The sequence below is a fragment of the Polistes canadensis genome, unplaced genomic scaffold (assembly GCF_001313835.1).
Source record: "Polistes canadensis isolate GaletaPanama2010 unplaced genomic scaffold, ASM131383v1 scaffold_10, whole genome shotgun sequence".
NCBI lineage: Eukaryota > Metazoa > Arthropoda > Insecta > Hymenoptera > Vespidae > Polistes > Polistes canadensis.
Window position 1 is genome coordinate 1,555,085 of NW_014569557.1, and position 6,886 is coordinate 1,561,970.

The following is a 6,886-nucleotide window of genomic DNA, read 5'->3' on the forward strand; positions in this document are numbered from 1 at the left end:
TTTTTCGACTGCATTTACTTCGAATATATGATACATGTATTGGAATAAAAAATGTTATTTGTAATATGTACAAATCTATTTTGATACTCGCGTATTGTACTTATTCCCAATCCAAATAAATTATAGAAAATAGTATATTTATAATAGTATATATAATAAAATAATGTTCAATGTACTTAAATATATTCTAGTAGATATATATTTATATATAAACGAAAAGATGAATTTTAGTGATTTTCAAAGGACTGTTTAAGAGCCAAGCCGATTTGTAACGCGAGCAAACTCATCCACGAAGATCCTCCTCTCGTGTTTGCGTATATCGAAATTTATGGTCTGCCTTCGACTTCCTTAACCTAAAGCACGGCTGTCAACGCATCATAAAACGCTACGGCCGAGAAAAGGGAATCCGCGTGCTGGTTCGAGACCAGATGGCAGAACACGATGATTGTCTCGAAGGAAGCATAATGTATCTCTGAAAGAGAAAGAGCAAGAGAGAGAGGGAGAGAGAGAGGGAGAGAGAGAGAAAGAGAGAGAGAGAGAGAGAGAGAGAGAGACGGCTGTCTTTCTATTTAAAGAATATCCAAAGCTAGGCCCAGGGCATGACCTTACTGTGAGAATATTCTGCCTTTTTCCTTCTTTTCTCTTTTTTTCAACCACGTAGACGACGAACTTTACGATACCGTTCTTATACTGCGAGCAACATGATTTGTTTCATTTACATATGCTCCTGTAAATTGTCCTATCGTCATGGATAAATCTCTTCGCGTGCAATAACATCTTCACATTTATTAATGGATATTTCAAACTACCGAACGATATATTCATTTAATTATGCATTCACTCTTTAACGTATCAATAAAAAATTATCGATTTTTATATACAAACATTCAAATATTTTATTATAAATTAAAATATTAATCATTTCAACGTTGATAAAAACAAAAAGAAGAGAATTCAATGAATCGTATCAGGAAGTTTAGCAAATTCCAACAAAATATTATAAAATAATCATCCTATATTTGGAATTGCATAATTCTTTGTTCTCTTTCATGCAAATATAAGCAAATATATTGGATTACAAAATAAAATGCGGAGAAAAAGACAAGTTGTTATAGATTTATTTGAAAATATATTAACTGTTTGTAACGAAATTATTCAGTTTGCAATATGACACCGATACTTAAGATTTTATCGTGAATTTGAATCACTTATTTCGATGCTATGATTTATAATAATAACATTTAAATAGTTACCTTATAAAGTGCCATTTTTTATTATAAAATATGCGCCATCGTAAGATCATATAATTTTGAATAATAACATTCAGCACATTTATCGAAAGTTTTTAAAATAATTATATAAATCACATAAATACTTCTTGTAGATGGAGGCGACTCTCTCTCTCTCTCTCTCTCTCTCTCTCTCTCTCTTTCTCTTTGTTTAACATGCAAATAAAACATTCGCGTATGCATCTTTATATGACAATATTTATGAAAATATATATAATAAATGACACGTAAAATGTGTGATATAACAATTCGTTAATGATACTATCCTTTGAATTTTCACAACAATCAAGAAATCTTACCAAAACGCACGAGATTTGATCAATTTTGATCTTTTATTATGAAGGAAGAACGTGCGTGCAAACAACGCGAATAAAGATAAGAGAGCAACGTGAGATAACTTGTAACAGGTTAATCTTGTTTCGATCGAAGATCGTAATGTTATTCATTGTTATGATTGATTATCTTTGATGTTGTTAAGATATCGCACGATGATCGTGCCAAATCTCGAGCTGAGTCGGTAACTCTTGGACTATATGAAGCGGTTCTCTTCTTTCCGAAAGCATACGAGTCTGCGATCGTTAAGCAAAATGTGTACGACACAGAAAATCATTTTACCCTTATTCTTATTCTTCCTCGCTTTTTTGTCCGTTTCGATTCGGACAACGTTTGCGGAAGAAAATCCGGATATCGTTAAATCTATTAAATCTTTTCGAGATGAGCAAGAGGACGCGAAACATTCTATCGAGAGTATAGATCTATCGGTACCGCAGAGTATACTAATCGCTAAGGAAAAGGTTAAACCTTTTAAAGAAGAACAACAGAAAATGATGGATATCTCGGATCACAAGACCTTCGTTAACAAGAATACCAAAGTAACGAATAATGACGAGGTGAGTGGCATTAGTTTTCATTATATTTCCAAGTCGATCGAATTATAAACCCAGTAAACATTTGCTTTTACTTTTTATAGATCGACCGTGCAGTTATGATAGAACAATTAGAAGATTTAATATCGAAACTATCGGAATATAGGAACAAACAAGATGTAAATACAGAAAATTTGACTGATCTTTATTCGGCCACTACGTCTACGATCAAAACGGAAGAAAATAAGGAGCAACAGGCGTACGATGAAAACGACAAATTATTCGAGAAAACAGACATTGGTACTCAAAACAGATTACCCAAGCGTCACATCATTTCTACCGATGATTGTTTTGCGACGGAAGTTGTTCCGACAAGAGCATTAGTTCCAGTAAGAACACTATTTCCAACATTAGTGTCACCGTCAGTTGTATCCTCGGCAGCATCTTCGGCAGCATCTTCAGCGGCTACGTCGGCGGCATCTTCAGCGGCATCTTCAGCGGCTACGTCGGCGGCTACGTCGGCGGCATCTTCAGCGGCTACATCGGCAGCATCTTCGGCGGCCACGTCGGCAGCATCTTCGGCGGCATCTTCGGCGGCATCTTCGGCGGCATCTTCGGCGGCATCTTCAGCGGCCACGTCGGCAACATCTTCGACGGCATCGACAACGACAACGACAACGACAATGGTTTCAGAAGTGGTACCAGAAGTGGTACCGGAAGTGGAGCAAGTGGAAGAAGTGAGATCATTTAGCCTTCCAACGCCTATATCTATCGAAATCTTGGGACAGATGGAATGTGCCGCTGAAGCGATTGACTATGGACACCCTAATATATTAAGTACAATAGTCCATGAAATTTTATGCGAGGCGAAAAAGCTGCTTTACTATTTGCTGCACGCATTTCTCAATCTGAAGAGTGAAATCTCTATTGGACCACAGACAAGTTTGTTGAAAGTTTATGATGGTTCTAATTTTATTGGATTCGTAGAACGTTTTCCAACGATAGTGGAAGAATTATTAAAGGAACCGCGACATTTGCTCGCTTTACCAGAGATTATCAAATCTGCTATACCACTTAAAAGCATCATTCACACGTTGATCAGGCTGAGCACAATTTTTCTAGATCTTCTAGGACGTTTATATGAAATTGCTTCTCCTATATTCCATGATATTTTCCATCATATCTTCCATCATATCGAATCAAACGTTCTTACAGCTTTGTTAGATTTACTTAAGGAAATTTTCATCAATCCAGTTACAACTGGAACGATCATAAGTACTTTGAAGGAAGACCCAATCTTTATCGATACGGCGAGATCTGTTTATGATGGTTTCCAAGCGTCTGGCATACGAGAAGTATTTACGACTTCGACATCGGTCTCCTCGACGGCTTCCTCGTCGGCGTCCTCGTCGGCATCCACGTCGGCAGCCTCGTCGGCGGCCTCGTCGGCGGCCTCGTCGGCTTCCTCGTCGGCGGCCTCGTCGTCGTCGTCGGTAGCGGCTACGACTTCGTCGGTAGAAGAAACAATCTTACCTGAGGTATCGCTACCATCGGAAACCATTGTTGATGTACCCATTAAGGAAGTGCCTATCACTACTATCGTTACCGAGCCAGAAGTCTTAATAGAGGAAGTTCCATTAACGGCAACAACAACGACGGACACTTCCAGTGTAGAATCTTTTCCGGCGAGTTCCTCCTCCTTTACTTCAAGGATTTCGACTCTGCCAGAAGTAGAAGAAACGGTTTATTCCAAACCATCCTTTTTCTCGTGGGTAAAGCCAATATTCTCAACAGTTTCAAGCGGAACCAAAGACTTGACTGGCATCACTTCCTCGTATACGAGATCGCATAAACATCATCATCATCATCAACCCTCGAAGGATACTTCTTCTCTCGTCTCTGAAACCTTGATATCAAACATTGAGCCAGTAATTTCCACTGTTTCACCTGCAATTGCGCCTCGTATAACAAATCTTCTGCCAAAACCGAGTATAAGTTCTGCTGCTACTGCTTCTGCTAGTTCATCGTCAACATCTTCGGGATCTTCGGCAGCTTCGGCAGCTTCTCCAACTTCTCCAGAAATCTCTTTGAGTACTCTTGAAAACTTACCCTTGAGATTTATGTGGCCTGTCACTTTACCCAGAGAAAAAGTGATCGCTGCTATTGGTAACAGGAAACTAACACCGGGTGACGTCGTTCTTCTATCCATGAATCCGAATAGAACTTTCTTTAGTCGTATCACCGACGCAGTCAGTCCACTTGCTTTTTATTCTCTTAAACCAACTATGGTCCCAAAAGTTCTCAATACTTTCGGAAGAATTTGGAGAGTCGTTCCAGGAGATTTCCACGACGTTAATTGTGAATCTCTTTTCAGCGATGTATATTAACTGAATTTATACAGTAGCCACAAATATTGTCAATCTATTGATATCCTCCATTTAATGGAATAAATAAAGATTTATTTTTTCATCATATAATGTATATCCTATATATTTTCTTTTAACTGCTACGCAAATCCTTTTCTACTTGTATTTTTTTTTAAGTTGACATTTCCAACGTATGATTATAATATACGAGTAACATGGGTACATATTTTCAACAAATTTCTATAATCAATGAAGCGGATTGGGTTATTTTATATCGAGACGTATGAAAATATAATACATTGACATATATTATAATGAATTCATTCGACTAAATGGCAAAGAATTAAATGTGTTAAGATAAGAACTTCTCCATTCTGTTTGCGATCTTTAATAGATGAAACACCTGTTATTACTGAAAAAATAACTTGTCTTACGTAATCCATACAAATGTAAATGGTCTTGAATAGTTTACATTTATCGTCGATATTCGTGAGATTAATCGAATGAGAGATTATTAGATAATTCGAGAAGAATATAATGCAATAAATATATACATAGATATAAATAAAAGCTCGCACGATGAATCTATCCTCTAATTCATAAATGTATTTTATTTCACATATCTAGGCTGTGTCAATTTAATACGATTAATCTTTCGCTCGAATAATTTGAAAGTTACAATGACGTTGTTGAATTTTCGATAGATTAAACACAAGTGTTACAAATCAAGGCTAGGTATACAAGACGAAAATGATAATCAACGAAAGGTATTCAATATTATGTTCAATATGTGCATAATTAGTAAAATACGGTTAGTATATAAGAGGTGCGATGTTAAAGATCGTTATAGCATTTGAAGAAGTGTCCGATCACGATCCATGGAATCATGAGACGCACCGTTTTCTTAACAGTTATCTTGGCATCTGCCATCTTGGCATTCGTACAGGTAAGCTCTTTTTAATTATATATTTATTGAGAAAATTCTTGTGCTCATTGCTATGTATCAAAATATAAATCAAATTTGATGATATATATATATATATAAGTATTATTATGACAGGCAGGTCCCGTACCGAAAAACCAAGAAGATGCACCGGCAAAATTAAACGAAGTTGATAAATTTCAAAATGAATTGGAGGAAACATGGGTAAATGTAAGGAATACGATGGACAAAAATTACAACGAATTGTTGGAGGATCCATCAATAAGCGCGTCTTTTTTAAATACCTTTAACGAGTTGATCGAAGAAGTCAACAAAGCGAACGAAAAAATAATTGACAATGCCCGTGACCAGGTCGATAATCTCCATAAGGTATGATATAACACATCCATATGATGCATACAATTACAATATATACGATATAACAATATTATGATTTTCCTCTTTTCTTTGACTTTCTTATTAGTCTAACGGTAAAGCAGAGAACAATTTTAATACTTGGCAAGATTTTGTATTGGACTCTTGGAATGCATTTCAAGACAAATTGTGGGATCAATACGAAAAGTTTATGGAAAACCCAAAAGTGCAAGAAATTGTTCGCGAAATCGAAAATGCGATGAGAACGACCAAAGATATCCTGGAAGTAGTTATCGAAGATACTCGCGCACGAATAGATGCTGAAAGGGTACAATCAACGATATAATACCTTTATAATAGATCATTTCTTTTTCATTCATTTATTTTGTTTACATATCATTTTCATTAGTCCGAAAATGCCGATCAAGTCGTAGAATTTGAAGATAGTGGTCTTCAGGAGAAGGCACAGGATACTTGGAAACGATTTAAGTACCAGCTGAGAGAAAAATACGATAAATTTATCAACAAACCGAAAGTCAAAGAAATCACCGAGAAATTTAACAAGGCCCTCGACAAATCCAAACAGTCCCTAAAGAATATTATATCTTCTATTAGGAAAAAACGCGTTACGGATTCCAGAGTATGTATTAACGATATTATCTCCGTTTCAATGAATTAACCTGATATCAATTATTTCTGTATTTAGTCCTACAATTTGGAAGAAACACAAGAACCACAGGTTGCTGGTTTCAAAGAAAAAGTACAGGAAGCTTGGAACGACCTGAAGAATAATCTAGAGGAGAAAGCCAAAGCAATATGGAACAACCCTACAGTAAAAGAAGTAGTCGAAAAAGGTGAACAAGCGGCCGAACAAGCAAACAAAGCTCTAAGAGATGCCATCGAGAATGTTCGTAATGAAATCGATAGAATTGTCAAAGTATGTATTAATGAAATAACAAATCTTCGTGACAAATATACCTATCATTCGATTAAAATCAAAATCTAAATTAACGTGGATTCCTATACCAATGTTACTAATCCAAGGAAGCTGAAAGGTTAAAAGAAAAT